This window comes from Notolepis coatsorum (genome assembly GCF_963971535.1).
Source record: "Notolepis coatsorum genome assembly, chromosome: 7".
Lineage (NCBI taxonomy): Eukaryota > Metazoa > Chordata > Actinopteri > Aulopiformes > Paralepididae > Notolepis > Notolepis coatsorum.
Window position 1 is genome coordinate 43,655,189 of NC_140171.1, and position 12,182 is coordinate 43,667,370.

Here is a 12,182-nt window from a genome sequence, read left to right on the forward strand (position 1 = left end):
GGGCCACACAGAGACCACTTTCCCAAGAGCTTCAGTCTAAAAGTCTTTCAGGCAGGATATTATATTTCAATCCCCCTGCTGTGTGTATGTGTGTGTATGTGTGTGTGTGTGTGTGTGTGTGTTTGTATATGTGTATGAGTGTGTCTACATGTGTGTGAGTGTGTGTGTCTACTGCCCCTCATTAAATATTCACTACAGTCACATCTATTATTGAGGGTCAGCAGCCTCCATGCATAGGGTGTTGCACAATAGTGAGCGTCTGACACCCCCCCCCCCCCCCCCCCCCCCACACACACACGCACCTCCCTGCACACCACCTCTGACACGCAAATACCCACATGCCCAAATGCTCACAAAGACCAACTGTCAGCAAGGGAGGCTGGCTGCCCAAGCGGCTCCTACTCACACACTACCCCAGAAATACTCATCCAAGAGTACGGTACATTTCAGCATGTCTATATTAAGCAGGCCTACATCCCAGCGCGTCGATTCAAGTTCACACAAACACAACACAATGAGACACCACCATCCAAAGACACACACAAACACAGGCTATCACACACACACACGCAACACAATGAGACACCACCCAAAGACACACACACACACAAACACAGGCTATCACACACACAACACAATGAGACACCATCCAAAGACACACACACTCATAACCTGCAGTGCATTCCTTGCCTGTTGACCGAGGGGCATCGCTACCCTAAATGGTAATATAGTACGATAGTACAGAGTGGTGAGAGAGCCCAGACAGACAGAGGCAGACGGAGACCTGCAGAGACAGACAGAGATAAACAGAGACAGACAGAGAAAGGCAGAGGCAGACAAAGACCGGCAGACAGGCAGAGACAAACAGAGGCAGACAGAGACAAGGAGAGACCTGCAGAGACTGGCAGAGACAGAGACGGAGGTAGACAAAGACAGGCAGAGACTAACAGAGACAGATAGAGACAGACAGAGGCAGACAGAGACAAACAGACAGAGGCAGACAGAGACAAACAGAGACAGACAGAGACAAACTGAGATAAACAGAGACAGACAGAGACTGGCAGAGACAGACAGAGACAAACAGAGACAAACTGAGACAGACAGAGACAAACAGAGACAGACAGAGACCTGCAGAGACTGGCAGAGACAGGCAGAGATAAACAGAGACAAACAGAGATAAACAGAGACAGACAGAGATAAACAGAGACAGACAGAGATAAACAGAGACAGACGGAGATAAACAGAGACAGACAGAGATAAACAGAGACAGGCAGACAGGCAGAGACACACAGAGGCAGACAGGCAGAGACACACAGAGACAGGCAGAGACAGACAGACAGGCAGAGACACACAGAGGCAGACAGGCAGAGACACACAGAGACAGGCAGAGGCAGACAAAGACAGGCAGATGCAGACAGAGACAGACAGACAGGCAGAGACAGATAGACAGAGACAGACAAAGACAGACAGAGAGAGACAAACAGAGACAAACTGAGACAGACAGAGACAAACTGAGACAGACGGCAGGGTTTCCCATTAATGACCTAGACTGTGGTGGCCCGTAATAGTAATCCACTATATCTTTTTATTTTCTAAAAAATAAACCAGTTCAATCAACACAGGTAACCACTTTTTCTTCATTTCTTTGATGGCTCAAATGTATGCTCTTAGTCCAGTGGTTCCCAAACCTCTCCTCGAGACATCCCAGCCGTTCCATGTATTTGTTAAATTCCACCACCAGCACACCTGATTCAACTAATAAAGGGCTAGTTAAGTTGAATCAGGTGTGCTGGTGGTGGAATTTAACAAATACATTGAACGGCTGGGGTGCTTCGAGGAGAGGATTGGGAAGCACTGATCTAGTAGATTTTGTGTTTTGAGCACAAAGTTCATCATAGATCTAGCCTCTTTATTTTGCTCTCAAAGTGCACCAGATTGATGCATTTAACCCTTTCTCTGCCAGAGCTTATATCCATCCTTGTACCCTCTCTGCCAGCTCTATTTGTCTATGGCGATGTTCACCTTCTTTGCAGGGCTATAACTTTTTAAACTGTATTGCTAAATTGACATTACTATGGCCCATTCAACATCAATTATCTATCGTTCAGGATGTAGGAACGTTTTACTTTTTCATTCACACATTCATACTAAAATACCGTCTAGAGTATAAATATGTTTTTATCGTTTTCTGCTGTATTTCATAGAACGTGAGATATAGCCATAAATGCATATATTAGATGATAAAATGCAGTTTGATACCGATCAACGTTATATTAAAAATTTCAACTGTACATGGTCCTAAACGTCATGACTGGTCATCTGCTGGTGACCGGATGGGGGGGGGGGGGGGGGGGGGGTCGTTTATAATTCAATGACCGACGTTAAATGATTCATGTAGTATGGGTGATATATTGATCAGAGCAGTTTGTATTGAAAATGGTAAAGAAAAACGCTCCTCTTACCGTTGGGCGATCACACTGGAGCAAAAAGATCGCTATTATGAGATGTTGATCGATGCGATCCATTTCCGGTTTGTATATTACTAATACACGTCCAAAACATGTTGATTATTGAGTTATGGCAAAGATTCATATCGACAGTGTCTGTATTGAGTCCTGGGACGCTAAGCGAGTGGCCGGACGAAAATAGGGGACGGACCAAGAACTTCCGGCTACTTCCGGTTTGGCAACTCGTCGATCGGCCACGAGGTGGCGGTATTGAAGCGTTGCAGAGTTGTGATGGCCCAGACAGCATCACCCAAGACTCCGTAAGTGACATATGAATACCATGACGAAAATATTAAATATTGATCTCAAAGACGCCTTGCGGCATCATTGGCAGATTACGCATGGCGGAGAATGACGTGTTAACACGTCATCGGCGGAGAATGGGTTAACTTTAAAATGTACCCCAAAAAAATCCCGGGGGTTCACCCCTCATAGTCTCTGAAAATCCTGTGGGAAACACTGGACAGAGACAGGCAGAGGAGATGGGGTGCAGACAGGGTGAGGAGGTGAGTGACAGAAGGCCCATGGGTTTCTTCTTTACAGTTCTGTTGAGCCTGGGCTTTAATAGATCATCTATACAAATACATAAATAAATAAATGAATAAACAAACACAAATGGAAATAGACAAATGTATTAAATCAAAGTATATATTTTCTTTTAAATAAATCAACAGCCTACTGTATACCTGGGGAACACTTTTTTCCATATCTTACTTTGCCGAGTTACGTGCGTTGTGTGAGCTGTGTGAGCCAATTGGAGGCTTTTTTTTCTCCATTTTGGATGATTTTAGATTGTGGTTGAACAAAATAAATGTTATATCTTGGAACAAACATGCTTATTGGCTCACAGACACTGATGAGAGAAATACTTAGGTATCAAAATTAGGTATTTAATGACACTGTCATTCACAGTGTACATTTTTCAACACAGTTGATAGTATTGAAGCAATTCAATAGATACCATCAAATAATCAAATTTCGATACCCAGCGATAAATATACATATATCAAACATGTATTGCAGCCACACAGATTTCATATTGATCTTAGGTTCAAACCATCCTTTGAGAATGCATTTTTCTTGCCATGGTTAGAACCGCCATACATGTGCATGTCCTCTGTAGGCTCAGGGGGATTTTGAATCATCTCCAAGGAGGAGGAACACAGGACACAGGGACCATTCCATCCAAAACATTACATAATGCAGTGGAGACCCAATGCAACCAATTCTAAGTTTCATTTAGAATGCACGACAATGCATAATATAAAATCTGAGGGATAACTTTGTAATTTATCAGTTGATATGCCAGGTTTTTTTTAAGGTGATAATATATTCTCCCATATATTGTTCCAATTCAGCATGATATTAAGATGTTGCAATTTGTTGTTCCAGATTAACTCCCCAAGATGTCTATTATTCGCTGCAATTTTCTTTCCATACAAGATGGAAACTAAGCCCTGTGTAGAGAGGAAGTCAATCAAAAGGTGTTCTTCTACGGAGCACCATGGCACATTAACGCAGACCGCCCTGGAGGGGGGAAATGAAGATCAAAAATATCCTTCAGTTCTTGAAATGTTTTTAGACATTTTTCATTAAATAAATCAGCTATAACCATCCCATTTTTAACTGACCAATGAGGGAAAAGGAAAGGTTTAGATAATAGGCCACTATTATGCCATAATGGAGACATAATCAATTCTCCACCTTTCTCCATATCTGTAAAGAATTGTCTCTTATAGAACCCATCCGCAAGGAGGCGGACTTCTGTTTACTGACAGATAGCGGCACATCGGTCTTCATTTTGATGGTGGAATGGTATTTGATGGCATTTCATTTTCAGTCCAAATTACAATGTGATGACGTATTTTTAATAAAAAGAAATGTCAATGTTTTTATGATACAATTCGTGGTGCCATTTCATTCAAAACGTTGTACTTTAACTTTAAAAAATACTGCTGCAAGGAACAATGTTTTGATTCGTAGAAATATACAGTATCGTATATAATTTTCACAATATGTATACATCATGGAGGACGAGTCACGACATAGTAAAAATCCATACCTTCGCATGGATATGACCTTCATATTGTGTAAACCTGCCGCCGCTCCTAAAAGATGCTGTGTGCATCCGACTGCACACCTCTGTAATGAAGGTGAGTGAGTGAGTGATGGTCTGAAGCAGTGCCCTGCTGTGTCATACAATACATCTCTGTCGGGAGTGTTAGCAGAGTGTTTGCTTGTGTGTGCGTGTGTTTGTGTGTGTGCGTGTACAGTATGTGTGTGTGTGTATGTGCGTCCATGCGCGCGCGTGTGTGCGTGTATGTGTGTGTATGTATGTGCGTCCATGCGTGTGTGTGTGTGTATGTGTGTACTGTATGTGTGTGTGTGTATGTGTGTGCGTCCATGCGTGCGTGTGTGTGTGTGAACTGTATTTGTGTGTATGTGTGCGTGTGTGTATGTGCGCCCATGCGTGTGTGTGTGTATGTGTACTGTATGCGTCTGTGCGTGTGAGTGTGAGTGTGAGTGTGTGTGTGTGTGTGTGCTGTGTGCTGTGTGCTCACGCGTGCGTGTGTGTGCCATCTGTCTTCCAGCTCCTGACCTTTCTCAGCCTCACACCTGTGACATGGTAGCCAGGTCCCTCTACTGTATGTGACAAACAGGATGATGAACACACAGGCCGACCTGGGTCACATAGATATATTGAAACTAGACGGAAGCATTTCTGAACAAACCCATCACCTCTCAACAAAGATCATCACATGTAACATTACATTACATCATGTAAGAAAATGATCGGTCACAAAAATATATATTTTTCTTCGTATGTCTCACGTGTCCAGCTGACCAGACCATCACCTTTATTTATTTATTATTCATAATATATATTGTTCTTTATCTTTTATGCGCATGTTTTATATTCTCATATATCTTTACTGTCATTTCTATTACCCAGCCTGTAACTCTCCTCCCCCTCCCCCGTGCTTCTATGACCCCTGGATGACCCCAGGGGGATCAATAAAGGAGCATGTTATCTTATAAGGTTACATTTAGGCATAAGGTTTCCAGTGAGGTAAGGTTAAGGCAAGACCTCGGTTTATAACAAGCCAACTCTGTATAGGATAAACATGTTGCAAGTTCCAGCTTTACAGTCTGGCCTGATAATGTTGTCAGAAGCATATTTCAGGTTCAACTTCAGGTAGAAAAGAGAACATTCACAGGGTTCCCACAGACATTGAAAAATGAAATTCAAGGACTTTCAAGTACTATTTTTGTTCATTATAAAAGGGCATTAAAAGGATACAATTCACTTTTAAATGCTGTTTTTTATAGAAGTTAGTTACACTTTAAATAAAACAATTATATTTCTTGATTCAAAACAATTTAATCATGGATGAACAAAACTTTCAATGTGATTTTCAAGGACTTTTTAAGCACCTTGTTAAAACTGTTTTCAAGTTATTCCAGGCCTTGACTTTTTTTTTAAATCAAGCACTTTAAGCACTTCAAGGACCGTGTGCGAACCCTGCATTCATGAGCGAACTGCCATGTTGTGCGAGGGGCGCGCATTACAATGAGTTTTTTTGTATGACATCACATAAAGACGGAAGTCCAAATGACTCGTTTAAAGGCACAGCTTCTGAATACAGGCTGGGTGCTAAATCTGACTGGGTCGTCTTATTTTACAGTTTCAGTGTTAGTGGGCCCACCAGAGACCCACAGATATGTGCACAAGCTGAAAGAAAGTGAGTTTTTCACCATATGGGTTCTTTAACACTTTCAGAGCCCAAGCTTAACCTTGATTTACCGGTTGAATGCCCACCATCCACTTCAATGTTAGCATTAATAACGCCTAATCTATGTTTTAAATTATGGCTATGTGTCTAATCTGCCCGTCGCTTATCAATGACTCGTTTTCCAGTCAACATTGTCGAAGCGGATTGTTTTTTTATCGGTTCCTTTTCGTTTTATAGCATCTTGAAAAGCCCTCGTTTTCAAGGAAAATATAAAGATTCCATGATAAAAGACGTTTACTGGAATATTCTAGAATACACAAAAACTTTGTAATTTTTCGGCCTATTTATGAATCGTTTTCAAATAAACGCTAGATTATCGATAGTATATGTGTACATATGCACGCTGGAGACGCGAGCTGAAAAATCTATTATCTGATTTCCTCATCAGCGATCGCACACACACACAGGGCAAACGCTGAGATCTCAGTGAATACAACTCTGATTATCCCAATACTGGTAAAATAGATTCCTTACCTCAGATCAGATGTTCTCCAAAAAGATCATTCCAATTCCTGATCGCCATTCCAAATATCGATCACTACTGTCTACTATCAATTGGCTACTGTGAATATATATTCCAGGCTGCTTCCCGTCCCGCGATGACTTCCATGTTGAGCAGACAGCTTGCCAGCTCAAGGAGCCAGCTGGCTCCGCCTCTACATATCGACTGATCTAAGCGACTGACCTGCAGTTACACAGGGATAGACGATAGGGGGCGCTTTTTTCCATTCTGAGCTGCTGGAGGAGCTGCTGTACCAACGGGAGACTCGGTTGATGAAATATGAAATCAGATCGCTAATAAAAAAAATTTAAACGCTAATACACGTCGTGGGCATTCAGGCATTGGGCTGATAAAACGTCATATGACGTCATGGGCACTGAAAGTGTTAACAACTGACTGAACTAACATTCATACAGTATGCAAACAGATGGCATACCATGTCTCCCAAACCCGTTAGTATAATGAACTAAAATGACTCAGTATGCACAGACAATAAAGTAGGTGGAGTCAGTTGATTTATGGGTTGCCAGCTAAGGTAGAGTAACCAGAGTCACATTGACGTATAAATAAAGGACCTGGGGGCCGCTAGAGAGGGCAGTGGTGTCTGTGACAAACATGTCTAGTAGGTAGGACTACAATAAGTATATTATAGTCGCTTATAGGATAACAGTATCCTGTATCATGCTAATAAACAGGTCTAATGCAAGGCTGAGCATGGTATTACAATCTTCATTTTTACAAAATGTCATTGTTGGGGGGAAAATCCATATAGCTGCAGTACAGAATGTTACCGTACACGAGGATGACGCACGATTTAAATTCCATCCAGACAATCAAACCCCAATTCATCAAATTTGCACTTTTTCTTACGCAACATAAAAAACTAAATGGGTGGATAAGGTTCCGTGTATAATACTGTATGTGACCAAAGAAGAAAATGATGATAAATGATACATGAGAGAATCGCGCCCGGCGGCACCTAAATTAACTGTATTTTGTTCCCAGTGTGAGTTGAAGATGATAGCAGGTGGAGCCAGTCATTCTGGGTCAGCAGGTACAAGGGCTAACCTGGATTAGAAACAGAAATAGAGAAACTAGACACGCTGCTGTGTCTCGCTAGAAAGAGAAAGTTGATCACCCAGGCTTGGGGTCAGGCACAGAAGTGGGAAAATGTAGACTGTATTCTAAAAACATAGCCTTAAGGTGACGACACAACGTTTTGGAAGCGCTGTAGATTAGTAATGTTATCTCCATCAGGGCAAACAAGACAAAGGCTCTATGTGGATTAAATACTGAATTACACAGATCAGATACATCTGGTAAAAACAAACCCTGGTCATCGTATTTGCTGGTAAAACTTGCCAATGTACATTTGGCCATGTGTTCCTAACAGACACACAGAGTCAGGTATGAGCCAACCTGGGTCAGACCAACTACACCATACAGAGAGAAGACCAACCAACTACACCATACAGAGAGAAGACCAACCAACTACACCATACAGAGAGAAGACCAACCAACTACACCATACAGAGAGAAGACCAACCAACTACACCATACAGAGAGAAGACCAACCAACTACACCATACAGAGAGAAGACCAACCAACTACACCATACAGAGAGAAGACCAACCAACTACACCATACAGAGAGAAGACCAACCAACTACACCATACAGAGAGAAGACCAACCAACTACACCATACAGAGAGAAGACCAACCAACTACACCATACAGAGAGAAGACCAACCAACTACACCATACAGAGAGAAGACCAACCAACTACACCATACAGAGAGAAGACCAACCAACTACACCATACAGAGAGAAGACCAACCAAAACAATATCACCACGTTAGCCAAAATAATAACTAGAAACTTCAGACTCCTCTCGCACATGCATTGGACAAGGCAACCAGTATGTGGGGACAACCCCAGTCATTATCATTCCATTTGTCACCAAAATAGAGATAGAAAAAAAGAGAGTGGAGGACAACCTTGTGTTTGTGTTGAACTACTGGCCCTTTTCAAAGTGGATCCATTTCCAGCCTCAACCCAACAGGCATCTCTCTGCCCGACAAACCATGCCAACAGGCATCTCTCTGCCCGACAAACCATGCCAACAGCCCAGCATCTACCAAAATAGTGCCTTGCATGATGTTGTTGTTCTGTCGAGCACGTCAAGTTATGTGCTATTCCTCGACTGCCTTGTCATTCGGTCGCGTAAAAGCATCTGCTGAAAACATAAAGACGGCGTGAGAGAGAGATAGACAGAGAGATAGACAGAGAGAGAGAGACAGAGAGAGAGAGAGAGAGAGAGAGAGAGAGAGAGAGAGAGAGAGAGAGAGAGAGAGACCGAGAGAGAGAGAGAGACTGACTGACCTAGCATGACAGAGAGAAAGAGAGTATTTTTTGCCACTTTGATGCCTAAGGCTACCAGATTGACTAGGTTATATGTTGCACTTTTGTATTAGGCACGTTTGTATGTTTTGCTTGTACATATGGTTATGTTATGGTTAGGGGTTAGGATTAGGGGCGAGGTGGCAGTTACTTTGAGCACTCACTAATTCATAGGAAATCCAACAAAAAGCTTGAACAAATATGAAGGTATGGTATACTATCATGGATTGGATACATGCAAAAGGTATGGATTACAATACCGTCACCCACAATATATACATATTGTAAAAAATAAATACACACTATATATTTTTAAGTTGTTTGAAAATATTTAGGAAATAGACAATTTTGACATTACAATTGTACTACAAGATAAAGATGTCATATCACATTGTAATTTGTACGAAATAACTCCCATCAAATACTGTTAACTTATACCGTCAAAAAGTAAAGACAAATATTATTATATGATATGATACTTTGGCCATATCGCCCGGGCCTATGTGTGCGCATTAGGGGTTGTGTAAGCGGGTATGTTGCCCAGGCAGAGTCAGTGACTCAGAGCAGTAGCTGGAGCTAGCTTACTTTCGGGTCAGTTGGCAGAGGCGAGTGCGTCTGAGGAGGCATGTTATAAAATGCACTCGTCTGCAGCAATGTCACTCTTCTGCGGAGGAGAGGAAAGCAAAAGGAAGAGAGGAGGAGGAGGAGGAGAGGAGCATGGCTTAGAGCGCTAACTAGGGCAGCACTGGGCCATTTCACATGAATAATGACTTTTCAGGATCTTTCTTTCCAGGGCCTAAAGCCATTAGTCTATAGCCTAATTCCAACTGACTTGGAGGATGGAAAATACGGCTCATATTGTTAGAAGCAGCTCAAAACTGTGGCTCAGTAAGCATATTAAGTGGGCGAGTTGCCTTCCATCCAGACGCAGCCTTTTGACACTGTGCTGTTGTTGGTTTGTAACCAGCTCTGCCAACAGCTGGAGAACCGTTTTACGACGTTGTCAGTGGCATACCGATGAGCCAGGAGACCCCCCTCATTAAATTATTCCATCCCCAAGTGGACCCATCCCCCTCCCCCCTTTCCTCTCCTCTCGCTGCCGCTCTCCCCTTTCCTCCCACTCTCTGCTCCCTTTTGCTTTTTACGCTTCATAAAATCCAGACGGGACCCTTGCATCCATCCCGCCCCCATGCCTGTCAATCAAGCCAGCTGCCTCATAACGACAGGACATCAGTTTTGCCTAAGCTCCGCCCTCCACTCTATTCTTCCATCTCCTTATAGGGTAACAAGTCTGCTCGTCAACAAACCCCTCCCACTACACCCCCTTCCAATTCCTTGTAGGGTCGTATACACCCCCCCCCCATGACAGACACACAAAGTAGAAAGGCACACACACATTTAAGTGTTACATGTACACCTGAATTCACATACACACAGGTACGCACATATACACACGCACACACACAGCACAGCCTCTCAACCAATGACTTTCCCTGTCATCTCCCCACTAGCAGTATCAATGGTCTGCTAGGCTCCAGTGCAACACTTTATGAAAGGTACACACTCCAAAACAAAGATGGCTGACATTATCCGTCTGTCAATATTTCTCATTAAAACCCACACGTCACCGACCCAGACAAGCAGGTGAACACACACTGAGAGGAAAAAAAACATGTATTTACCCGACGTTGACACTCCTCGTCCGATATATTCATTATACCCATGGAACTAGTCGGTCTTGTTCAGGGGCCCGCGGGAGGGTTTCAGTAATAATATGACACTCGGGTGTCTCGACCGTCCCGTGTGGTTTGGGATGCGTACACAAGGAACCTATATGACAAGTGTTGTCATTGTCAACGCCGCTGTGCAAAGAAGCAGAGTAGGCGACCCCTCTCCCATTTCAAACATGGCTTTTTATTTTTTATTTTTTTGGAATGGCACACATACACAGGCGTGTCAAAACTAGTGCTTTCAGAATTCTTGTTAATGCAAATGTGGGTTGAAGAGGTGAAGCTGTTAAGCTAATTTCAGCAATTCAGTAGCAGCTTCCCAGCTGTGTTTGTAGAGTTAATTATTATTTTTAGACGCGTAGTGTTAAAGAAAAAAGAAAAAAAGGGTGTTAGCTTTAGCGAGGGCTCGGCAGTCGACTCGAGAGACTTTTCCTCGCCGCACGCTGTACAACAACCAGCTATCAATGAACAGTCGCCATGGCAACGTGGCTCATTGGGATCACGACCATTTGTTGACCGCGCGAAGATCAATAATAGGAGGGGGCGGAACACCAAGGCGGGGGCCTAATAAGTCTGAACTTCGACACAACCTCTTTATGGTTTATGCGGCGTGGCAGAGAGAGAGAGAGAGAGAGAGAGAGAGAGAGAGAGAGAGAGAGAGAGAGAGAGTTACACCAGGTAGGCGTCTCTCTTCCCTCGCCTCAGGGCACAAGCTTAGGTGGGGCTCTGCAAATATTTCAGCCTTTTACTTTTCTCTTACTGTTCCCACTTTTCTCTCTCTCTCTCTCTCTCTCTCTCTCTCTCTGAGAGACTATGAAAGGTGCTTATAAATCACAGGCCATAATTTACTTAGTGCTGTACTTGCCTGCGGAAATCACCCCACCCCTCCCCCCAGTTCAGTCATAAAGCAACGTTGAATGCACACACATACGTCGTGTAACTGCAAAGTCAGCTGTACAGTCGTTGAAATTGCATCACACAGGCAAACTAGCTTACTCCACTTCACCCGTGATATCGATTTATCTCAGTATAGCTCTCCAGTTGTCTCCCTCCTTCTATCCCTATCTCTATCTATCCATCTATCTCTCTATCTCTGTATAATCCGAGCTTCTTACCACATCTATGGGCTTTCCTGGTAAATGAGGGTGCCCTGTCACCTTTAAAATCAATTTCCATTCTCCTCTTGCTCGCTCTCTCTCTCCCTCTCCCTCCCATCCCCCCTTTCAGCGTCTCTTAAAGGAAAACATTGA